Here is a 26,102-nt window from a genome sequence, read left to right as displayed (position 1 = left end):
ATATAGGAAAACCATTCTTTGACTGAACAGATACTTTTTACTCCCCACAAAGCAGCCAGTTTTGGATTCTCAGATGCACAAAACACCAACTTGCCTTGCAACAGGTTTATGTTAAGAGAAAGGCATAGAGTGGAAGATTTACAGCAGAGAAATACTACATTAATCTTCCATCTCCTGAAACAAGGAAATGCGTTTGATAAATGAAAAGCATGACTGGCTTAAGTGTAATGAGCATTAAGTGTGTTAATGCTTGGTTCATTTTGCATTGACAAGTTTAATTTAGTGGATATCCAATATACGTTTCAGCAATCTTAGAATTCTGTACCTGTTATCTAAAACCACTAAATAATAACTGATTGCCAGAGTGCATAGTACACAAAAAGTATGTCCAGTTTTCAAAATAAGTGACCCAACCAGAGATGTTCCCTAAATATTTCAGTTCACTGACCTCATTTGATGATGGTATTACAATGGCTAGATTACAGTTAAATCAAATAATTCATTTTAGCCATGAAAACTATATAAACTTTTTCATATGAACTAAAATTCAATTTATCACATATTCTGAATTGTATTATACACTGAGGTTCCTCATTCTTCTATACAGTAAGATATATTTTATATCAAAACATTTTCAGAATTACAAATGTGAAGGCAGGGGTCATAACAATATATCAGTTTCTTTGAGCACCGAACTTAAATCGTAATTACATTTAACAGCATAAAATTCCAATCTACTCAGCAATCTTTTGTTAATACAGATAATAATTTTAAATTAAAATTACTGGGCTTTGGTATTTAAAGAAAAAATAATTTAAACATAAAAAAAATCACCTGAAAGGCAGATTGCAGGATTCATAATGACCGCATATAAAGTGGCAAAGGCTGACAAATCAAGTAGTTTCGGTGTTCAGAGAGGATGCAAACAGTCTATTAAGAGTCACCACCATCTGGACATCAGGGACCTGGAATGGTGGGGCAGGAGCCTCTGCTCTCCCCAGGGAAATATACCATATTGCAAGACCATCATTACCATTATTATTTATACCACACCAGAGACGTTCAGTGATATTTTACAGACAGATAAAAGACTAGAAAGCCCTGCCCTTGGGAATCAAAATCTACTAGGACAGAGCAAAGCTGTATGAGCAGAACTTGCATAAGCCTTTTTGAGCAAGCCCAACACACTATGTACGCATTGCAACCCATCTCTTCGGCACACTTGCAGCAGCAAGCACAGAGGACAGAGTCAGGATTCTTATTCCTAACTTTTTTTACACATTGTACAACACTTGAAGAGCCTGGGCTGTGCTGGGGAGGGAAGAGCAGATCCACAGAGAAAGCACTCAGCCATGTGGTCCTCCCTCTGATCTGGGGTCAGTAATAATGGCAGGGAGAATTTGGAGTCAAGAGGCCTAGAAATTTATTCTAGCTTGAACTGAAGGTCAGTTTTCCCCTGCGTGTCTAGTTTTTCCTTGTTGGAGGAAAGAAGGAGACCACAAAGTTGGGAACTCTGGAATAAGCAGACAATGCATTGGAAACATTCAGACACTACAACGACAGCCACAGTGTCAAAGAGTTAATAACTATGAGTTATAACAGGGTATCAAATTGAGAAGGCAGGTCACCCTGTGACTAACAGAAGGGCACAAGAAGTAAGAACCATCAACAACATGAAACACACTGTTCCTGTTTAACCTTCCTTGATGGCCTTTATTTTCACTTGCAAGATGACTGTAGGAATTAGTATTTTAATTTGCCTATGGGCGGCACTTTGCACCATTTTACAGAGATGCAGTCACCCCAGCATGGGGTGACAGCAAACTTCCTTTTTTTAAACAGAACATGTTTAAACAGAACATAGGTGTGATGATCACACCTGCTGCATTTCACATATTGAATTCACTTTTATTTTTTCCCCTAATTATGATTTACAGTATTATTGGGAGCTACTTTACATGTAGCAATGGATCTGTCTATATCCATCAGAGGAACTATTTTCCCACCGGTAGATGTAATGTCTTCTTTTTGCCTCACCACTGAAGCCATTGACACCATGTTGATAAGCTGGTGACATGTCAAGCTTGTGTTCTTGGTCCTCACTTTCCTTTCCTCAGCTTTCTTCAGCTGAGCTCCATACACACCATATGGGCACATGCCACACATCATGGAAATGGGGGTAGGAGGGCAGTTGCCATTGCTTTCAGCAGGACGACTCTGTACAGCACAACTATCTTTTTGTCAATGAAACCATGGATTTTGATCCATGAGCACAACACAAATTATGCAAGGATGGAAACATTACCCACTTTAAATGCAGGCTCTCAATCAGTTATTTTGACAAATTCCTTAAAACCACAAGCAACAGCATGGAGACAATGTGATGTAGTAAAAAAAATTTTTTTTTTTAAATGAAGCTCATGTCCATGAAAAGAGCACGTTATACTGTTTTTTCGTCTATTTGCTCCATTCAGTAACTGAGCCAACAGGCGAAACAACGTTGGACAACAGTGTTTTAAGCAGAAAATGTGTCTGTAGAAAGTTCCCAATATGCATAAATGTTCTTAAACAGTTTTCTTCTGCTCTTTTTCGATTACTCTTTTTCTTTAAGGTCAAGACAACTTTCTCCTCACCACCCACCTGCTAGCACTCTGGCCCAAACTACCCAGTGTACAGAATTGCTGCCTGACCCCACAGAGTTCATCATTTCTCTCTGGGCATGTTCAAACTGGCAGCAAATGTGTATCCCTATGTTTAATTAAGTGGCTTAGAAATAAACCCATTTCACATTAGTTTAATAAACAGATTCACATACTATTTGAGAGAGCTCTTTAGTTAGGTTCCAAGTACATAGGGATAAAGGGAAAAAATCCACTATTTTCCCTACTTTGAAATATTTTCTTAGTCTTTTCTCACCCTACCTCACCATAAAAATGAACATTCATCCAAACTGCTGTACTTTGGGCACACATCATGGAACATGTGCAGGAATAAATGAGGATGTATCTGTTAGATAATTCAGTTGTCAGCTGAGTACTTCAGGGTGCCAGATTGTCAGATTCGATTTCTACTTCTTTTAAAATAATAGAAAAAAGTTAATGAAACACTGCCATCAGAATACCCTGCTCAGAACAGGCATAAGAGACTGCTGCTCAGATAATGCATATGGTAGAAATGACTTATTTTCATGAAAAAGAACAATTTTTCAAATCAAGGTTACAGATATTCTCTCAAAGCTCTTTGTTTCAAGAGCACTAGATACAGCTACATTTGAATTTTGTGAACAATTTGTTTCTCAATTGCAGAGATGCCACCGTTTAATCTAACCAGCAATGCCCCTGCCTTGATCTACCTATGGTAAAAATCACTGGCAAACAAAATGGTTATGAATGTAGGAAGACATGAATGTTACAGTATACAGCAAAGTATATGCTATCTATTTTTACCTTAAAGTTTAAAAAAGCATGTAATTCCACTTTCCTGGAAACCAGGAGAAAATACTGTATCAATGGGAACGTTTGCCTGTCTTTCCTTGACATTTTAATTACCTTTCTAATAATGAGTGTAGGGGATGTGGGAGTTACTCAGGGTTTATACCTATACTAAAGTTGTTTTTCATTTCCTATGAACATCGATGCTAATAGTGTAATTTGAGCAATTCTCAACAATGCCAAGCAAAAAACCCAATCCATTTCAAAATACAGATAATCCTCTCCTGAAGCAGACGAGAAACTAATCAGAAACACCAAGTCCAGTGATAAGAAAAAAAGTTAACTACTAAGAGTTATTTTTACTGAACAACACAATTTACAATTTCTAGCAATGTCCAAAGTTCGACCAAAAGCATGAAATGAACCTATTTCCAAAACCGGATCTTACCCTTTTGGAAACATGGCCACTTCTTTGCTACAGCAGCAAGTGTTCTGGTGTCCCTTACTCATTCTCACCCTACTTTCCCCATGTAAATACAGACACTAACCATAAAAGAAAAGAAGTCACAGAATCACATTAAGTCCTATTCACATTAAATTAAGTCTTATTAAAGTAGCATTTTCAGTAAGCTTTATTCAGTGGATTCGTCTCTAAACCACTGACACCCGGCCCTTCTCACAACACTATTAAAAATTCTGTACTAATCCGGCTTCTTTTCCAGCCATATTACTGCAGCTGTGCTTGGACGAAAGTCTCCCTGAGAAGAACTGTTTCATACAAGTACAGCTACAGGCAGGCAAGCACCATCAGCCCGATCTTCTAGGGTGCATCTGCCGCAGAGCAGAGAGAGAACACCATTGACCAGACCTGACTCTTGCAGACCTTACCCAGGATGCTAAATTAAAGGTTTTCAAGCCTGAATGAGGACATGGCCAGACGCATGAGTAATCCTATGGATTTCAGGGGGACTGCTCCCAGGACTACAGTTACAACATGTACCATGCAAATACCCACCTACAGCTGGGACTACCCATAATGGTTGAGAAGTGGTTTGTGGGTCAGACCCCTGCAAAAAGTCAGTAAGACATTGACTTTTGTAAGCATTACCTCAAAAACGAAGACAAATTACCTTCACTTAATCTTAAAGACTTCTACTATTATTAGGAAGTCAACTCCAACTAGGGCTGTAGGACATTTAGAAAGACACAAGTAATGGTTCCAGAATGCCCATTTAGAGACCCACTGCACACCTCACCTCTTGCAAAGACACGGAAATGCAACTAAGAACACAAACACAATAGAATGTACAATTAGAAACTAAAAGTCTAGTGTTAATACTATATAGAAGATATTCTCCAGTCCTTTATTACCACAGAAGAGCCACTGGCTGTCAGTAACGTTCAGTCTTTCTCGAGTCTCAGTCCTCCATGACCTAAATATTCACTGATTAGTACTTCTGCACATTTAACACTTTAAGGGCCCAGACCAGAAGCACCGTCATGTTTCTCCATCAGGCTGCTCAGAGGGAACACAAGAGCACTGGGCAGCTCCTTTGGAAGTGAAACTCAACACCTCACAGGATCAGCCCGTGAGCTCCACTGTGTGCCATATCTATTTCTGTGCTAGTATACCAAGTTAATGGCAATTCCCCTTCATTCTGTTTCTCACAGTAATATTCGCAAAAAAGGACATTTTACAAGCCAGACGAAACATTCAACAGCCGAAAGAAATGGTAAATCCTGTGCTAAAGGACAGAATTTAGCACAGGTGGAAGATACAGATGGTGGGACTAATGGTGCGCTTTTATACTAAACTCCTCCAACTGAAGCAGTCTTCCTGCCCTGCTCCCTCAACCACAGACACTTTAATATTCTTGGTTAGAAGGTTTTTGTCAGATCAATAAATTGACCCAACTCTGAATTGATTCAGCTCATCCCATGCATGGGGAAGTGGTGCAAAAGCAGGCTCTGCTTTGGGTGGAAGCCAGCAAGACCACAGGCACAATAAAGTGGAACTGAGCTCTGAGACATCTACCATCGTACAACAGATAGGGCAGCTATTTTGACAGGTCCTGTGCTCTGCAGAACCCAGGGAATGATAAGATTTGCAGCAACTCAAGTGAGAAATAAGCAGAAGTACTGCATCCCTATTATTTTTGTCTAATGGCATGGAAAAAATACAGAAACCACTTGTTCTACAACAAAATACTTTCACCGGGAATCATCAGTATTGAAAAAAAGCATCAAAAACCTGGTATTTTTCCTTCTTCTTAAAAACACAGTCATCTTTACAAGCAAAATAACTAGCCTCCTCTTCCCACCTTCTCAGACCATATAATTTTGGCCAGTGATTCAATAATTTTAATCCAAGTGAAAACCAGCTTGTCTTTGATAACCAAAGAGGTTGAGACCTTTAGCTTTTTCAGTGAAGTGATTTTTCCAGACCTCTATCATTTTTGTGGCAAGGTTTTTTTAATGCCACATCTGCATTTAGAGGGGAAATGGAACTTCAACTCATCCCATGCTTAAGTGAAAATGCTCAATTTTGGTTTCCTGCTGGAGCTTGCAAATGTAGAAACAACTTTTTTTTTTGGGGGGGGGGGGGGGGGGGGGGCAGGGGTACAAAGAACAATGGCTCTGTAAAAACAGGATTTCATTTTAACACTGAATTTTGAATTTATCCACTATGGTGAATTCTTCACTTTTTTGGAAGGGTCAGGGGCTGGGACCCTATAAATTGCAAAGAATTTTTGGACCTTGGATGCAGTTCTCCATTGCAGTCCATGTGCCAGCACTCCTCATGTACTAGGAAAGACCAAGAAGGATTACACTGCAAGCAAGTGCCAGGATCTGACACAGAGCAAAACCAGGTTATTCCTAATAAAATACTGCAAATGATACTATTCTGTACTTCAGACAACTGAAACCAAGTCTTTCCTTTCCCCAATTAAAAATGGACAAAATTAACAGAGGGAAAAAATACAGGTGCCTTCATTTCAGGTGAGTGTCAGTGGGTTCTTGAAGCACTACTGTTCACATCAGATGGAATAAAAAGCGTAATTTAAATCTCCAGGACCCTTACATGCCAAGAATGCTGCAATGCCATCTTCATTGCCAACCTGTCCTATCCCAATTGGACCTTCGTTCATCTACAATGATTTATTTGGTTTAGATTTCGCTTGGCTCAAACCTTGGGAATAAGAGGGGTTTTGTTGTGGTTTTTTGGGGGGTGGGGGGTGGAAGGTGGGTTTGTTTTGTTTTTTATCTAATACTAAATTAATGACTTTCAGATTTTTGCCTCTGGCATATATGGTACGTTTCCTAATTTTAAGGATCTTGAAAAGCAAGGTGTGTAACCACAAAAATCTGTATAACCTAACTCCATCAGACTCTTGCTCTTACTTGTTCTCATCACTGATTTATCTCATTGTTTTGAACCTCTGGCTCAAATGAATGCTTTTCTCAGATACTTGAGATGAACTTCCAAAGGACAGGATTTTCTGCACATTTGCTGTATTCAAACTGATAACATCAGGTAACATTAAGGAGAAGGGAAAATTTGCTGTGTAACATAGACATGTGGTTCTTCCAAGGACACAATCCTACCCAGCTTTAGATAATTCCTGTTAAACATTACTTGGAACTTCAGCCCCAGCATTAGACAGAGCTCCACACTTTTCCAAATTAAAAAGTCATTTTATTATTCATGTGGCAGCAAGTAAAACACTGAGTTGATGGAAGTGGAGAGGAAAACCTCCAGTTCTTCACTTTTTCATGCCAAGCAGGTAAGGTAATAAGACAAAGACAAAAGTCACTGTCATGTTATATTTGCTTTTTAATTACCTCAATACTGAAACATGCTCACAACTCTGCCACAAGGAAAAGTAAATCCATATGTTCTCAGAAGATATCACAGATACTACACTTACCCTCCAACTTTGTATAGGATAAGGCACAAGTGACAACTGCAATGATTTTTACTTCCATTTATCCAAATTACAGTGGTATTTTTCCATCAAGAAGTATGACTATAACTTAGAAGTATATAATGACCATCCTCTGCTGACATTAAAACGTCACTTCCACAGAAAAGCTTCTACTACTCGTTATTCCACTAAATTCACTATAAATTACACGGGTTGCTGTTACAAGTACGAAAGAAACACCTCCCCTCCAATCCTACAAACCCTGCTGAGAAGAGGCAGACAATGGCACTAGGAAGAGATCTCCAGGTAAGATGTCTACTCCCTAAAGTAAATACCTCAAAGATTCCTGAGTTGGGTCGCCCCAAAACACTAACCACAAAGTAAGCACCCGTCTAACTCCATGCATGTACCTTCAGCCGTGGGAGTGGAGACCAGAAACCAGATGCTCTTCCACCACCACTTCCCAACAAAGCCTCTTAACCACTGTGCTGCAGCCACTGCCTTTCTTGCACACCCCCTCTAACCCACTTAGTCTTTCATTCCCTTCTAAACAATACCAGTGCTTCAGAATTGCTTGGAGCACCATGTACGGTCTAACTCTTGGCAGGCTGGAAAAGTTTGTGAGTGGTGAAATTTGAGTGCCTCAGACTGAGAGGGAAGCTGAAGAAAAATTTTCCTCCACCCCAGGCAGCTTGTCTTTAGTAAGTCCCAAAGAGCAGGAAGGTACGGCTAGCACCACATCTTGCAAAAACCTCTACCCTCTTCCCACCTGGGAGGTGCATTCAGCACCCCTTGGCAAAGAAGAATAGAAGAACTGTTTGCTTCATGACCATAATTAGTGTTTTTTCTTCCCGTCCCCAAGCTCACACCAGAGTCCAGCCATACCTGAATGAAGGTGCTCTTACACCTTAGCTTGTACATGACTTTGCCAAGTCCCCAGGCTCCACATCGCACACAGCAACACCACGACAACACAGGAAGCCCAAGGACCATGCAAGAGCTCAGCAGAAGCTTTCAGAGCTGCAACACCAGAATCGTGGGAAAAGTAGACCCTTAACTCCTGCTGGAGATTCTCATGTCCTTGTTTAGATCCCACGTTAGTTGTACAGCAAATTATACACATTGAACTGTGCTTAATCAAAGAAAACAACCCTGCAAACATAATTTACTTTAAGAGCTGGATATCATTAAAAGTCCTGTACCAACTGGAACTGTAAGATATTCCCTCAAACATCTCAGAGAATGCATAAATAACAAATATTTAGAAAACAACAAAACAGAAAAGGGGTGGAGGGAAAATCTGACCCAGGTCTCTATGTTGTCATGGTGACTTCACAGCCATTATGCACTTCAGACACATTTAGAATAAAGCTACATTTTTACCCCTCCCCAACCAAATAATGCAAGGAAGGAAAACCAAATCCTGCCAGTTTGTCATATGCCAATCAAATGGCAATCCAATCCTTTGATCAGGCAGCACCCCTAAATATTTTAATCAATACTATTACTGCAGTGATTCACGTATTCAGACAACACGGAAACAGACATAAGCAGAAAACTAAAAATAATAATCTGTCCAATCCTTTTATCATACAAGGCAAGGATACTGTTTGAAACGTTTCTGACTGCTTGTATCAGATAGGTTTCTCCTTTCAGAATATTTAAAAACTAATTACACTACAACATCATTTCATTCTTCCCCATTTGCAGATACTGTTTGCAAGCAATTGGTTTTCTTTTATGAAGTACTACCAGTTCCACACGTTACTCTATCACACACAGCAATCAAATCACCTTAGCCTGCTCAAATATAACAAAATCCTCTCAACATCTACAAGTAAATGCTGCATAAATACAGATTTTAGAAACCATGCACCATAGAGATCATAAAATCAATCCAGCTCATTACAGCAGGAAGCACAGCAAATGCTCCACTACCAGCTTCTAAATCGTTCACACAGAGCATGCATTGCCAAATGCTGCTGAAGATCCCCACTTCTACACCAATAAAAGGCAAATGCATAATATAGTCAAAGAGCAGGCATCTGTTAAGACACCATTTTCTAAACGATACCTGAAAAGACATTAAAGACCCCATGAAAAAGCAAGATTTGCAACAGATCACAGCATGCAAGCTTACCAGCAGCTCACCAGCACAGCCTGGCCAGCCATCTGCCCCTTTCCCCCCACCTTGAAGCTGTTTCAGGAAATCACCGCATTCGCTTCACAGAAGGTTAGTTCCGATAACCCCCACCCTCCAAGATAATCAATTAATGAAGCAAGACTGTTTTTTTCTTACTAAGCAATGTACAGACACCAGGTCACTTGAAGGTTGCCCGTTCTTTCCTGCTGTAGGGCCTCCCAAATAACAACTGCGCATCCAAAATCAGCCTCTTTTTATATATATATATATATATATTAATTCAAAGCTGTAGGAATACACTCAGCCCTTGACAATGCCAGCTTGCATGATGAAAGAGCAAAAGTAGTTTTGAGGCTGCAGAATGCCTTCCCTGGGTTACCATGGAAATAAATGTGGGAAAGGGAGGGGGCTTTACTGAGTAGCAGTAATGCTGCTACTCAGTGGAGATGCCTTAAAGCCAGGCTGCCCGAGACTGTACACCAGAAGAAAATGTTTTACTACTACCACTATGATTTTACCTGCACTTACTTTCATTTTCACCGAATTTGATATAGTTGAAAAGTGTGAAACTTCTCTGAGATGCTGGGAGGATGCTGCTTGAAACAAGTGCAGTGTTAAGAGCCCTTCAAAGAGGAGCTGGAGAACTGGAACTTTATTTACATATTGGAATTTGCACAGATAGGAATTAATGTTTAATTGCAATCAAAAATTGGTTGACAAGGAAGAACCTGTTGCAGAGCTGAGGCTGTAGCAATGATAACTAGTTTCAGGAAGGCTTGATAAGGAGCATCAGCTTATTGTTAAAATGCAGGGTAGCATATCTGTTACAGGCAATTATCACGGCATAGGATGAAACAGATCACCTCTATGATTTTGCTGTCATTTGGAGACTCAAGAAAAGCCCATCAGCAAAAGCAGGGCGGGCACTGCGACACACTGCTCCATGGCTGCTTCTCTGGCGAGCCCCTGACTTCACGCCAACGCTACGCTCGCCCTCCTTCGGTCTTGTCAGAGTTCCCATTAAACGTCAACCAAAATAATCCATGGTAGGCTGAAGCCTGGCATCAAAATCCCTGCAAGGATGGCCAATAAAATTTCATCAATTTGATTAATTTATCAATTAAAAAGCTGCTAGGTACAGTGACATTAACACAATGCTTCTGACTGAAGCGCAATACTCTCTGTCCAATACTTGCCACATAGCAAAGCAACTTCCAGATATCACTTTACGATTAACTGTTACTAATGTATTTAAATTCTGCATGAGAAAAAAAGGTCCTTGTGTGTTCAGAGATGGTGCATGGGAATTGCTAAGGTTTTTTAGGAACAGTTACTAAATAGAGAGCTCCAACTTGGCACACTAGCCAGTCAGACCTACTGTTTCCTCAGCCTCTCCTTAGAGGACACCAAGAAGCCTGCATTACACAACAGACCATTTTGGGTTTGCAAGCACAGCAGCTAAAGGCAATCCACTCTGAATTCCACCTTATGTTTACTTATAATTTCCAGTGGACTTGTTTAAAAAGTTAAGCCATGAAGAGAGAAGGGAACCGAGTTGTGGGCCATACAAAAGGACAGACATGGAGTAAAGCTGAGGTGAAGCCACTGTGAAAACAGTTACAAGCCAGCTGGACACAAGGCCGGAGAGACCTGTCAGGCTGCGGAGTCTGCAGAAAACCCAGGCAGTTGCTGCTCCTGCAGCTGCTCAGCCAGCCCCAGCTGCATCTGCCTTCTCCCTGGTGCTCCTCCTTCCTCATCCCCCCAGTCCCACGTAGGGGAAAAGACAACAGCACTGGAGTCCCAGTGCCCCTAAAGAGGTAGCTGGTGTCTCCAACCCATGTAGGGCTGGGGCAAAACTGGTGGGAGAAATATCCTCAGCTGGGTCCCTTTCCAACTCCTCTCTCACTGCAGCAATTTCTGCCTTAGTTTGAGTTGACAAAATGCAGCTTGTGCAAGAGCATCTTTTCTTTGAGAGAAAAAAAAAGTATGAAAAAATGATTTTCCTAACAACATCTCACAGCAGAAAGATGAAATAATGTTACATTTATACATATATCATCCCTAGAAGACATACAGCTGGTACAGGAGTGGAGAAACCCGAGAGAGGGTAGTTCATCTTTCTGCAAAGCAAGCAGCCTAATCCACGTATTTCTACCTGTTTTTCTCCCCAGCCACAGAAGATTTCAACATTTCTTTACTAGGCCACAAATCAAAAAGCCTAATACAAATAAACTACAAATCTTACTTAGTTTATGACATCACAATAAAAATGTTTTCCTGATTACATGGTACTTAGATCACGCAGAGTATGATTCTCCCCGCTTTCCTGTGCTCCTACAGCTGCCCCCACAGTCATGTCTTTATAACCACTAATAGCAAAGTTTCACTCAAAGCAAAACCCCAATTCCTATGCAAACTCAAGGAAGAGCAGAACTAAATCTGCCAACACAAGCACAGCGAAACACCACAGAACACCAACTGCTCTGCTACAAACAATGAGGAAGGGCTAAAAAGGTTTAAAAATCCAAACAGCCAGAAACCCTAGCAGCCCAGCTTCTGCTGCAGCCAAAAGCCAAGGAGCAGCTCTGCTCAGCTCACCCAGTCTAGTCTTACTCATTTCTGGCCTCATCCCCTTACATTGATGCCAGTTTTACACTGTGCCCCTCACATCCCCAGCATTCAGACTAGCACAGGATGGGACTGCTCTGGAGCAACTCATGTGTCCATTGCCCAGCTGGCAGCTGCCAAGCTGATGGTTTTGCCCACTTGTCTCCTCCTCTCTAGGGACCTATTTGGCTAATGAATTTTGGAAAAACTAGAAGGAAAAAGAAAAAAAAATTATTCTGGAGCTCTTTATTCCTTTATCAACCTAGTCTGAAATAAGCCTGCAGTCTCAAGGGCAAGGAGGGACAGATAGCACAATTGCATAAACCTCACTTCCTCAGGAAACCAGACTAAAAAGCCACACTGTCGATTACCAAGGAAGCTCAGAGGAATTCACATGGGAGCAGCTCAGATGCATTATTGTTTTCTTTAAAAGGTAGCCTTGCAGGGAGAGACAAAGGTAACAACTGAGGCACAGCAGAAGTCCAAGAAATTGCAGGAAAACACATATTGATTATCAAAAGGCAAAGAATATCTATTTTTATGTGTATATAAAAATCACCTGTATCACATGCGAAGGATAGCCAGGAGGTTTCTTCAAAGACTCCCTGAACAAATAAAAAAAGCATTACTGTTTTAGACTTTCTAATAGCTAAATAGCAATAGACTTTTACCAGCCTACATTCCTGTGATTAAGTGGCTAATACCACTGTGCTGGAGGAAAGTAACATACATATCATACCATATCTCCTAGTAACACAGCAAGATATCAGATGGCAACGCTGAGGAAAAAAAAAAGAAAGACTGTAGCCTTTTATTGAGAAAGAATACATGGAAAAAAATTACATATTATTTGCTATTTATTACTATGTGATCCTCCTGTAATATTCTGGAAGCTTTTTATTAGAATTGTTCACACTCAAAGAAATGAAGAATTAATGTCTTGGTTGCTGGTAGCTTTTCGATTATTGATCATCTCTTGCTGGAAGAAGAAAATAGATATATAATTAAAAAAAGGCCATTATTAAGGATAAACTAACACTTCAATTCATATACACAGCAAAACAGGGAAAAAGGAGATACCTGCTATTTGTTTACCCTGTATTTAATACTCTGACAACTACGTTCCCCTGTGAATGAAACAAAGGAAAACACTGTCAGCTTGCCTAACTGCAACACTATATATCTGATGCAGACATTTGAATTGCTGTGTATTAATAGTATCAGCAGTTGCACAGAGCAAGAAAAATCACCAAAAACCCCAGAAGATGCAACAAATCACTCAAGCCATAAAGTAACACTATGCTAAAGAGCCATTTTTCTGAAGGGAGTAATAACTTCTAGAACCAACACAAAATATGCAATCATTAATTTGTCTCAGAGCTACACAGGCGCACCCTGTGAACACATTACAGCTTCCCAAGGAAACCCACTAAAAGTGAAATGATACACCAGCTCATGAAAATGGAGACTTATAGAAGTATCTGTTATATACAGGGACAGTCTGTAGTTTGCAATGTTTATTTTTACAATTTTCTCCTGCACAAAACTGACTGTGTGGGCAGACAGACAACTCAAGATGCTTTTTATGAACAATACACATCTTCTACATATTCTAACCTAGTCCAAGTCACTAGAAAGGAAGCTGAAGTGATTTTTCAAAAGATGACTTTTCACAACCCTCCTTAAGTTTTTGATGCTTGAAAACTCATCTCTGCTAATGGCTAGCATTTCCTTCTCATACAACAGCAGAAAAACTCCTCACGTGCACTAACAAACCTCCCAGATGCTACCCTAAAAACTAAGATTGGTTTAACTTATTTTAGACACCTCCCTTTAAGATCCTGCAGGAAAAAAAGAGAAGTTTAAATCATTTGTAGGGTGTAACTCGTGTCAAAAAGTTAAACATCCAAATAAATCCAGCTACTTAAGTTTGCTAATTTTTCTTCTAAAACAAAAAAGATTTAATTAGCAATAAAACTAGATGAATGGGTCTTTATCTAAGAGATGTTTGATACATCCATTTCATCCCACATGTTCAGTAAGTGTATTAAATTCCATTGTACTACTAACATTATTAACAGCTTACAGGCCACGTTGGTAATTACCTTAAGCAGCAAACACGACAGACTTTAAACCTAGGGCTTTAGGTTTAAATTTCAACAGGGTGCTCTACACTAGAAACCAGATCTGGGAGTCTCAGTTGAAAATCAAGAACACAGCCAGTGACAGTGGGGAAAGCAGGGGGGCATGGGTAGTCCTGCAAGTACAATTAAATGAAATCTGTCAGGAACAAATATGAAAGGTGTGCCTTTTTCCATTCTCATTTTATTTTCATGGTCAGCATATGCTTTGAAAAGAAGTAGAGTTTACTTGTATGAGGTCACTGATGTGAGCATTATAATTTCTTCTAAAACATTTAGAAAAGAGGAACAAAACTGGAAAGAAGAAACAATAAAATGACAAGCATTCACAGTTGACTTTGCAATTTCCAATTTTGTTTTTATCAGGACAAAAACCCATGGACTCATTTCCTCCAGTTTCCAGTGAAACTCATTATTAAAACAAAGAGTTTTAAACAGACCATGAAAAACAAAGATAGCCTTTGTATACAACCACAGTTGTATACTTTGAATGGTGTAGAACACTAAATAGCTTTAGCAAGAGCATGAGCCAAGCCAATTATTTTAAAATTTTTATATAATTTTTATCTATATACACCTGTGTGCATATTTATATATATATATATACATCTTTTTTATATATATATATATATCTCCCTTGACAATCATTCCCTTTAATCACTACAAACTTACAAAGAGGGAATTTGCTGCTGTTACAGTAATTTTTCATGATCAATTTTATGCATCATGTCTTGAAGACCAATACAAATAAAAACTTATTAATGAATAATACATCAGTGAACAACTTTCTTCCAAAAACTCCAATCTCTGCTGCCCCAGCAGGCAGTGCAAGAGAGCAGCACACAGTTAGTGCTCAGGTCCATGAAATCCTGAAACTCTCCCAGTACAACAACAAAGTCCAGCAGTAAAGACAAGCTGAAAAATGCTCACATTTACTTATTTTGCCAAATAAGAAGGGGGGTACTTAATCCATGGATCCTTCCCAAAACAGCTCATGGGGCAAACTGCTAGCAGACACCTTCATTAGAGACTGCATTTTCTAAGGCTACTTTTACTCATCCTCCTGCCAAATTGTGGACACAGTCAGTCCTGCAGGATCTCACGTGCGTATCGTCCTCCCCACAGGAACAAACCCTAAAAGAACCCCCCACCCCCACCCCAAAACAGAGGTGCTCTTCCCTGAGCCTCCTGTCCAGTGGACTAGTGGATGGTTATGGTCTCCTCCATGCAGCCCTGAAGCTGGATACAGCACCTGGATGTGCTGCAAGGGGTGCAGGAAGGTGTGGGGAGGGGAACGGCAGTGAAGAGAATGAGTTTGCAATTAGCTGTATACGTGTATATGTATCATGTAGGTAACCCGACAACTGCATTTCTGTGGATTTCACACTTTTTTTGGAACATATGGGACGTGGTCTTAGTGAGAGCACTTTGACAGCAGCTTGTCTGACCAGAGTCTAGTTTTAATTTTATTACTACAAAAGCACTTAAAAATCCCAAGGGAAAGCAGAGCCCAGTGAGATAGGCACTGTACAAATACATACTAAAAACAGTCTTTGTTCACTGTCCAAACAAAGAATGCTTGAAAATTACAGCAAAAAAAAAAGAAAAAGTGTTGCCAAGGCCACACAGCAGGAACAGAACTGGAGCATGGACTCCTGGCCAATGGTTGTCCTGGCCAACTCCACCCCAGCACCAGCTATTGCACTGGTAGTACCCTTTCAGAAAAAAAAAGTAAACAGAAGCCTTTGTCTTCCCACTCCACAAAGTAAGTAAATGAAGTACATGTGTTCTTGATGCACTCAACTCCTCACTGGCACACAGGAGAGGCAGGGAAATTCTTGTGGGAATCCCCTGCTAAAACACTGGCAGAACATCACTGGTGTTACAGAAAGCAAGTCCGTACATTAGTCACGGTCCAATGCAAACAGAATATGCAATTCGGGGGGGGGGGGGGGGGGGGGGGGAACAGGAACCATGAGGAGCATGCAGAGAACTAGACACCATGCAAAGAAGTCAGTGCCACAACAGCATTTCATGCAAGAAGTAGTAAAAAGAACATAGTATTCTACCATCCAGATTAATTTCCACTGAGCAGTAAGTACATTTGCAAAGAATTAGTTCCCTTAAAAGGCTGAAATTAGTGCTTCCAAGCAAAACCTCAAGTCTTTCAAAGAACATGCTTCCTCTTCATGCTATGCTGAAGCAGGGTCATTCCACAGCTGCTATTACGAGGTTTAATTGAAAGGTCCCGTCCTCCACAAGGGCAGCACTGGATTTACTTTCACAACTCTATTAAAAATTGCTTTTAAAGGTATCCATTTGCACATGGAAAGAGGCAGGTGGGCTCATATATAGATTTATATCAAAGTAAAATTATACAGAGCAAAAACCGTACTTTTATAATGATCTATACGTAAACATGGGATGCTCTAAACAGGGACTGATTCTCATCCACATGCCAAAATACAGCGGTCTTAGCCAAAGAAATTGAAAGGCTTAATTGAATTAATTTAATTGAATTAACAGCTACTTTTCATGAGTAAAGGTGACAGAACCCCACAACAAGAGAGTCTTCTCTGCGCTGGTTTCAGGCTCAGTGCAAGCATCTCCTGCTAGAACAGGGAGAACATTACACTCCTTTCTGCTAATGAAATACCCAACTGGACCCCAAGCTCTTCTGCCTTCTCTTACTCTGTTTTCAAATTGATTCAGAAACAACAAAAATGGTGTTAGACAAATTACTATGTGGAAATTTGCACAGTAACAATGAGACCATGATTATATTAGCAATTTTAGTATGGACTATTGCTCTACTTCTGCTTTATGAAAAAAGCTTTTGCATTCAAAGCTTTATTCTGCAGCTTCTGCAATTATCTGTACATGTGTATGTATGCTTTCATGTAAAACAATGCAAAGTTCTTTTTTAAATTTTCCCCTTCATTTTATCCTTTGCTGTAAAGAGAAAGGTTACAATTCACTCAATTTTCTACCAGGCTTCAGAGGTACAACTGACCTAGTTTCCTTGCCAGGAACCAGCAGCAGCACACTTGCCTGGTATGGCATATCAGTGCATCTGCTACACCAAAGGAAAAAGTTAAAACTGTATTGATATAAATAAAAAAAAATTAAATCTGAGCATTCCTATTAACTTCTGTATTGCATTGATCATAAATCAGTGCTTGTAAGATCTGTAAAATTACAACCAACTCAAGCCTGTAGTTTCCAGAGCCTTCATCTTGGATTCTGGAATGTGTTCAATTAATAATTAATCAGGCTTAATGATAATCTTATTATACAAAAGACTTTAAAAAAAATATTCCCAACACACTTTATGAAGTAACATTCCTATTCACATGGAATAATATATCAATTACAGAAATTCAATCACCTCCCAGCTGAGATTTAGCAGGTTTATGCTTAAGGGAACCAGACAAAGTCAAAACAAATCAATGGACTGAATTATTGAATTTTTGTCAGCTGCTATTTTGCAGCATCCTTACAGGCTGCTGAGCATGGCTATTTGGAGGAGCACTGCTCCATGGCCAGAGGCCGGCCTGAGATGCTTTGGACCCAGAACAAGCTTTGTATCTGCAGGAGAAGGATTTACTTTTGTTCTCTTATTTTTCAAATAGCCATGAAACAACATCCTGGCTTGAGGAATAAAGTTACCAGGCCCTCTTGTCTTGCACTAACTTGCCTATTTTACGGCACCCAGGGCTTCTGTTTTGAATGTTGTTTTTTAAGCACAATCTCTTGTATGGGTTTAAATGTCTGGCACAAGGCAGTCAAAAGAGTTATTTGTTCAAGCTTGCTGCCAAGAGGTTTGGATTTGGGCTGGCTATCATTTGTTTCGTCCATACTAATGACATGCTTTAGACAAACATTTGGCATTGCATTCTTGGCTTGGGAAATCCCATTTTCTCAAGGAAATATCTTTCCATATTGCTAAATGAATATGAAAAAAGAGGATCCCTGTATAGAAAAGGTGGAAAACTACTGTACCTGTCACAAAACAAAAGAAAATGGAACTTGGACCTGTTGGACTACTGGGGGGTGGGGAAAGTAGGGCACAAGTGAAGCAAGGACAGGCAAAACACAATATTCAAGAAATATCCAGCTTTCCCACAGTAAGAAAATGGGTGCGCTGTGGAGTCAAGCAAATTACCCATGCCCTGGGGTTATTTCCAACAGTACTAAACCAGAGCTTCACTGAAACACCTTGTGACTGCTGTCCCGCTGTACTCTTCTCCAACCTGTAAAATACCATTTTCTACACAAGCTCAGGTTCTATTAAGCTAAATATTCTGCCACCCTTGGAACTTTACAGCCTTATGCCTGCCTTCCGGATCTCTTCAGATCCTCCTTAATCAAAAAGAAAATTAAGTTCTATGCATTATCTTTTGTCTCCTTCAGTAGTATACCTTAAGATGACTCTGGTTCATTTCTTTTAGATTAAACAAGTTGCTTTGATTTTAAGGACAAGGAACTTTCTTAACTCTTGCAGCAAGCCTCGCACAGCAGACAGAACCCCAGGATTGCCATTACTGGTCCCACAAACATGTCATGATGCAGCTCCTCCAGAGACCACAAACACCCAGTAATTGCATCTCAGGCAGCAACAATCTGCTGTAATTTATTAAGTTGGGCTTCAACAGATGTTTAATCAGGGCTGAGGTTTATCATCAATAAATTTGTCATGCTTGCTTAGTTTTGCTTCTGATTAGGGATGCATAAACTCCCATTGCCTAATTTCAAACATTCTTTGAACACAGTTTAAAAGTTCCGCTTGTCTGAGAATTACTGCTTTAAGTTTTTGGTATAAATCTTTAATGCGGTTTTGAGACAAAACTGAAGAGTAACAAAAGAGCTGACCATAAGCAATAAAAGAAGAAAAAAAAAAGAGCGAAAGTGAAAACAAAGGATTTGGGTAATAGATGGAATGGGAAGATAATGGGGAGCAGGGAACATAACAAATGTATACCATGGCCTGTAAACCATTTCATTCCAGCATAGCTTTTGTGCAATCAGATGTGGAATTCCTCTATTTTAATATACTGCCCGGTGGAGGAAGCGAAAGGGTAACAGGGGTGAGAATGTGTTTTTACTCTGTGCACAGGATAAAAGACAAAGGGAATCTCAGATTTAAATTACAACTAGTACCAGTTATTGAATTCAATTTTGCCAACCCTCCAAACACAAACTTTAATGCTCCTCCTGACTTTTAAGGGCTTTCCAAGCTGTGTTTAGGGCTGTCCACCTCTCATCTAAATAGAAGCATCCTGACTGGCAGGTCTTGTAGCATCCTACCCAGAGAGACCACAGAGCTTTACAAGTGACAAGTTCTTAACCGTATTTCCAAATTGATCCCAGTCCGACCCTTTGACTGAATTAGACAACATTTGAACTTACTGCTAAAGACAATGTATATCACCTGAAAATGTAGAACTGTAGACTTGCAAAGGTCAGCTTAAATTCTGCAACCATAAATAAAATATTGTTATGTTTACCACCATAAACCTGGACCTTAGCTAAAGGAATTACTAGGCTGGCAATACTGCTAGCCACGCACACCTTCTTTCAGCTCCAGTGGCTCTTAGTCCAGCTCTGAAAAGCAGCTCTCCATAAGACACCAATCTTGCCATTCCAGCCTGCTCTCAGGAGGTGCCTGCAGCTCCACATGTCCAATTTTTCCCCCCTCCTTTTTTGTTTTCCTACAACCATTCAGAAAGAAACCTATCACTAGGCCAGGTCAATAAACATGAGCAATTCTCCAAGCCTTCTCTATAGTCTCTTCAACTTAAGGGGCGGGGGGGGAAGAAGGCCAGTGGAAACCTACAGGGTGGGCCACATAGTATAAATCTGCAGTATTAAAATTAGCAGTTGTGAACAGACAAGCAACTCAATCTTTCCAGCTGTACAGACTGAAATAAATTCCTGAGCAAAGGTCCATTAATGAAAATAACCCATCCTCAATTCTCCCAAAATTAATGTTGGGACAGATTTTAAACACAGGTGGACTTGTCAACATGTAGACTGCAATGTTACTAGCTGATAATGGATCTTATCAGGGAACCCAGTCATTATACCAAGAATGTGCATAAATCCATGAGCTACATGCACACCATCTATAAGCAGAAGAGTTGCAAGCCTTATTTTAAACAGCTGCTAAGCAGATTATTCCCAGGTCTTCAGCCAGAAATATCAGGCCCCTTCACTACTTCTGTTCTGCACATTTTTTGCCCTTTACTAGTTGTCCAGAGAGAGACTAACAGGTTATATTGCATTAAAATAGACAAGGTAGACTACATTTATCAGGTGGGTTTTTTTTTTTTATTCTTTTTTACTAAAGAATAAAACAAAAATACTGGCACTGAATTTGAGATTTCCAAATTTCCCCACAAAACCCTAAGCTCTTCAGACTTTATACTGATCATCAGAAAAGGTAATTTCAACTCAGTGCTCAGGATTGCAAGGACATCCCATGCTATGCAAACTCCCAGCTCCAGCACCGAAGCCAGCAGCTGGGGCACAGCTTGTGTCACCCTGCCCGGTGGTTCTGCAGAGACCTCCATGGGTGCTGCTACCACTCCCTTGCCTACACCTTTAATGCTGAGTATGTTTAAGTGCAAAGCATTTTGGAGGAATTACATCAGGTGCCATGATTTGGTATTTTCCAACTGGGGTGGGGAACACAATCAAAGCCGTCAGGAAATGCCCAATTAACACTTCAGTCAATCCAGTACAATTCCCAAATCCTGGGACCGCAACCTAACGTGTCAGAGCAAAAATGTCTCTGCTAAATGTCTGTGCACACTGTGGCTCCTTTAATGATCATGCATTACAAGAACAAGTCCTATGAGGAGCAGCTGAGGGAACTGGGGTTGTTTTGTCTGCAGAAGAGGAGGCTGAGGGGAGACCTTATTGCTCTCTACAACTACCTGAAAGGAGGCTGTAGTGAGGTGGGTGTTGGGCTCTTCTCCCAGCTAATGGGCGATAGGGCAAGAGGAAATGGCCTCAAGTTGCACCAGGAGATGTTTAGATTGGATATTAGGAAAAATTTATTCACAGAAAGGGTTATCAAGCACTGGAGCAGGCTGCCCAGGGAGGTGGTGGAGTCACCATCCCTAGAGATAATCTAAAAGCTGTGTAGACATGGCGCTTAGGGTCATGGTTTAGTGGTGGACTTTGCAGTGTTCGGTTAATAATTGGACCTGATGATCTTAAAGGTCCTTTCCAGCCTAAATGATTCTATGATTCTAAGAGAAGAGAAACAAGAAAGCCAAGTCACTTGAATGACTAATGCCAGGTCACGGCCACATAAAGCAAAAGCGCTTCCTGGGACCAAGGGCCTCAAAGCAGACACTTTGCTGAGCAATGCAAACCAGCTGCTTAATAAATATAAAAGGAAATACAAGTAAATTACCTTGGAAAACAAGTAAGGCAGAGCCACGAATTTATGTTTTCCACTGGCATAAAAAAATATAGTTCATATGCTAGCTATTTAAGTTGTACTTAAATGTTCGATTACTCTTAAATGTTAGATAGTAGCAATAAAATGTTACATAACTCTTAAAGCTTTCGATTAAAAGCACCAGTGAGGCACATTACTTCCAAAACCCTGGTGTAGTTACTCACTGTGCTTAGGCACAGTACCGTAGTAATATGTTCAGCAGAGGGTAAAAAAGAAGACATGAAGAGAGCAAAAGCTGCAACAAAATAGGTTATTTGGCAGGAGGTGGATTACTTCATATAAAGTTATGCATTTTACTTACAAACCAGCCACTGACCCTTTTACACATCTGTAAGTCTCCTAAATACTACACAGTTCAAACTGGAACAGCTAAACGTGACCCATCTCATACTTCCCTCTCTCTAATTATGAATTGCTTCTTAGGATGAACAGCAGTAAGAAACTGTTACAAGTGTACAAAAGTATTTCTGAAAGAAATATGGTATGACTGCAAAGCAGTGGATGCACATGCCTCCAGGATCTGTTGCAAAGTGACTGAGCCCCACTTCTCTCATCGCTTCCGAGCCTTCTGGTGCTCACCCCAAATTCGGTATCTGATGGTGTGAGTGCACGTGATAAAAACCACTACCCAGAACACTTTACAACGTATTATTTATTGACTTAAGAGATATTACTACAGAAAAATTTTCTGGCTTATTTGTCGTCACTGTTTTCTGTACATACAAGAATACATATAGGAGATACATGTTAACACCAGATTTTAATCCTCTGGCTTATCACACCGGTACTGTACAGTGAGTTGAGCTCTATATTGGTACAAAACAGACAACCTTCCCTTCACATCACAGCTTGGCTTGCACAGACAGGTATCCGTTCAAGAACATTTTGCATTGACGAAGCTGTGTCTGAACCATTTTCATGTTTGTAATTATTGTCAATATTGTAGTAAAGCCTGCAAAAGCACTGGGACTCCACTGCACAAACAGGTAACAGAAACATTCCCCTTCAGATGAGTTTAACAGTGTAATACATGCTTCTGAGTGTCTTTGCTCCCACCATCAACCTCTCATTCAACAAGAGTAAAATATCTAATAGTTCATCAGAAGCTGATGATGATTGTGGTTTTACCCTCTGCACAGTTTTGTTTGAAGCCTTTATAAAAAAGTCTCCCCTCAATTTTTTTTTTCTTATGGGCGCATAGGAAAAGCCCAAGTGGAGCATATAGGCATTTCTGATACACACCCCAAAAATTTTACAAGTACCATATGAAAACATTTTGGAAATAAAGTGTTCTGAATTTCACTCTTTCAACACAGGAATACTGAATTTTTAATGCAAGACCACTCATCTTTTCATCTTTAAGCATGAAGTGTCATCTGGTGGATTGACACAGAACTGCACTGAAAGTAAACCTTCCTTAGAGCAAATTTTACTAGGGAAGTAAAAACAAACTAAGCAGAGATAATATTTACCTATAACCTAAGAGATGCAAATAATAGTAGTACAAACCTCTATCAGGTGCAAATGTTTAGAAGAGGCCATAAGACTACCATAACACCACTACGGATTCAATGGACTTACCCCACTGAAGTTCAGGGAACTCCAGTTATTTATGACTTACCATCTAAAAGCTACTAAAAAGTATTCAGAAAGCTACTAAAAAGCTGTATGTCTCCAGCAAAAATATTAAAAAAAACCTTAGTCAAATTACTTACATTTTTTTGAAATGTAAATTGAGATCCATAAGTAACTAGCTGAATTTGGAACTGGAGCTTTCAAGGAAAACAGTTACCTTTGGTGATATGTCAAACTGCTTTCCCTCATGGGGAAAGAAAAAAAACAAAACCCAAACTCAGATACCTTAATCAAGGCCAAGAAGTATGCCGCAATGCTTTAAATAAAGAGCAAATACTTAAGTAGAAACAAAACTTCCTGTTTCTTTCTGTGCCTTTTCGACACACATTCTGGTCTCCTCTCTCTACCTCCGACATCATTATTTTAAAAAATACACATCTCCTTTCTTATAACTGAAGAGAAGTAAGAGACTGAGCCAAGAAGAGAAGAGAGACTACCACAAACTCCTAATGAACCTACAGAGAGGAGGGAAAAAAAAAAAGAAAAAGGAGAAAGAAAAAAAGCCTTTGCCAGGATCACCATCAAAAGATTAACTTCTGTTGTTTTAATGCTTCAACTCTAAAAGTAACTCCTCCACAACAAATGTATTAGTTTAAAGACATTGATTTTGAAATACATTATTTAGCAAACTCAATAAGCAAACCATGGGGCAGGCACCTTCAGGAAACACTCAGGTTTTCAGGAAGAGGAGGAGTGTTAATCAAGTTACAAAGTAGAAAAATCAGCAGCATCTTCCTGGCCTTTCAAACAATTTCATCACTTGCTGTGGAAGATCATGGCTATCGATGGCACAGTTTGAAACCACTGCAAAATCTGTTTGCCAGAGAATGCAACCCAGCCTCCACAACACGGTCCTGTTTGTCAAGGCATACAGAAGTTAGACTCTATTAGGTTCAAGTATTAATCTGAAGTTAGCTTGATGAGCAAAGTACACCTCTTGGATACAGAATCAGTCCATGCTCTGACACTCCTTTCCTGTGCCCCAAGGTTTGGACAGAGAATACTGGCCAAGCCTCAATTTGAGCCCTGCCAGCATGGCCCCGCCAAGCTGGCTGTCCAACACTGCCATTGCAGGGTTTCAGCAGGGCTGACAATGGATGTGTCACCATCCCCATTTCAGTTCTGACCAAAGAACTCTTTTGAAGCAAGTCTCCCAACTCACCTCACTCCACTGTGTTTTGGTTTCTAGCTCAGCACAGTCTCAGAGCATATGACCTGGACTTCCTTCAGAGGAAATGAAATTAGAAGAGGCATTCAAGGAGCGCATCTAGCACACAACAGCAGCTAATAGCCATTCAGTCTGCAGGGCCTAAAGAGAGCTGATCTAACATAAAAGCCCTTCAACACACGCAGGGCAGATGTAGGGCCCTCAGCACCAACATCCTTACATAGATCCACTTCTACAGGCTGCATTTATTGCTGATGTAGACTTAGCTGACATAAGGTATTTTTCCTTTCTTTGATATTTTTAATCTAAAAAGAAATGCTTTACCTAAACAAAACCTATTGCTATACATTACAAATGAACACTACATCCTAACAAGGACAATACCAACTGGAACTACTTCCCACTCCTGAACCAGGAGCAAAAATACTCCAAGAATTGCTTATACGCCTCACTACTAGCCAAATCCAGTCTTCCCCAAAACCTGACACAAGAGAGAAGCCAACCACTGCAGCATTTTTATTAAAAAAGACCAGGCTATTCAGTCAGAGGTGAGAGCAAGTTTCTCAGTAGGGATTTCTAACAGCCAGCACACACTGGAAAAATGTTCGTTAGGGACTGCTCACCTCTGCATCCTGGGTCACAGCTGCCATTGAGAGATGCTGATGCCACAGATAGAGAGCTGATCCACCTGGCTGCAAGGGAAACTATGTGTTTACACACTCTAAATCAAGTTGAAACCTTAAAGATTATCCAAAACACCAACAGAACCAGTTTTTCACACAAAGAGCTGCCTTGCCAGTAACAAGCTAGCCTAGGTCTGACCCAAGCTTTTGGGCAGCCTTAAAGCTGAACCTCCCAAGTCCAGCAGGGCTTTCCAGTCAGTTCAAATAACCTCATCATCTTTTTTATTTCAGACTCCAAATAAAGTCCTCAACTGTCCCAGACAAGGTAAGGAAGAGACAAAAAGCTCCAACAGATCAGAGGAAACAAAGCCCATCATCTTCTCAACTTTCTCAATAGCTGTCAGAAGTCCAACTGATCTGACAAAGACCAAAAAGCATTACCTCAAGGCTCAATTCAAACACAGTTGATTCACAGTCAGATTAAAGTGCAAGTATTGTACACTGACATCTGAAGGTTCAGTTGATTAAATTATACAGTGTAAGTCAGTAGTTGAAACAGACAAGTTTCTGGTTCTCCTGATTAAAAACTGTCAAGCGGCTAAGTGCAAAACTTGATCTGCCTAACTGCAGAAAAGCTGAAAAAGTCATGCGAGCAGTGGCTTACCTCCCAGTAACACCCTAAATCCACGCCCAGTTGTTTTACATAAAATCTAAAAATACTTAAGCTAACTAAGGAGGTTAAAATATTTATTAAAAAAGAAAGGTATACTGCCCCATGCATGTACCCCTCATACTCTGAGGTAAAGATACGGTCTTGCTATTAGTCCAAGGAGGATAAAGAGCCCCTAACTCTGCATATATGATAAGAGGAGCTCATGAACTGCAGTGCAGTGACGGTGCCAGAATCAAGTTGTGTTATGGCTCAAGGCCCCAGAACATCTTAACACAGTGCTAAGG

At 40.2% G+C, this 26,102-nt stretch overlaps 1 protein-coding gene across 4 annotated transcripts in view; it reads right to left on the bottom strand.

Moving 5' to 3' along the window:
• Positions 1-26,102, bottom strand: part of FGD3 (FYVE, RhoGEF and PH domain containing 3) — a 121,688-nt gene that overhangs the window by 80,990 nt on the left and 14,596 nt on the right. The window contains exons 1-2 of one of the 4 annotated variants that reach the window (XM_064454267.1): positions 12,667-12,712; positions 10,364-10,573 (exon numbers count right to left, since the gene is read on the bottom strand). The exons of 2 other annotated variants lie outside the window; for them this stretch is intronic. The gene's annotated coding sequence lies outside the window, so the exon portion shown is untranslated. Of the gene's footprint in view, positions 1-10,363; positions 10,574-12,666; positions 12,713-26,102 lie in introns of those variants that run through there. One more of the 4 variants, XM_064454268.1, reaches the window with a different exon arrangement.

Source organism: Phalacrocorax carbo, chromosome 6 (genome assembly GCF_963921805.1).
Source record: "Phalacrocorax carbo chromosome 6, bPhaCar2.1, whole genome shotgun sequence".
Lineage (NCBI taxonomy): Eukaryota > Metazoa > Chordata > Aves > Suliformes > Phalacrocoracidae > Phalacrocorax > Phalacrocorax carbo.
The sequence above is the reverse complement of the archived record's forward strand: the minus strand, read 5'-3'. Positions and strand labels throughout refer to the sequence as shown.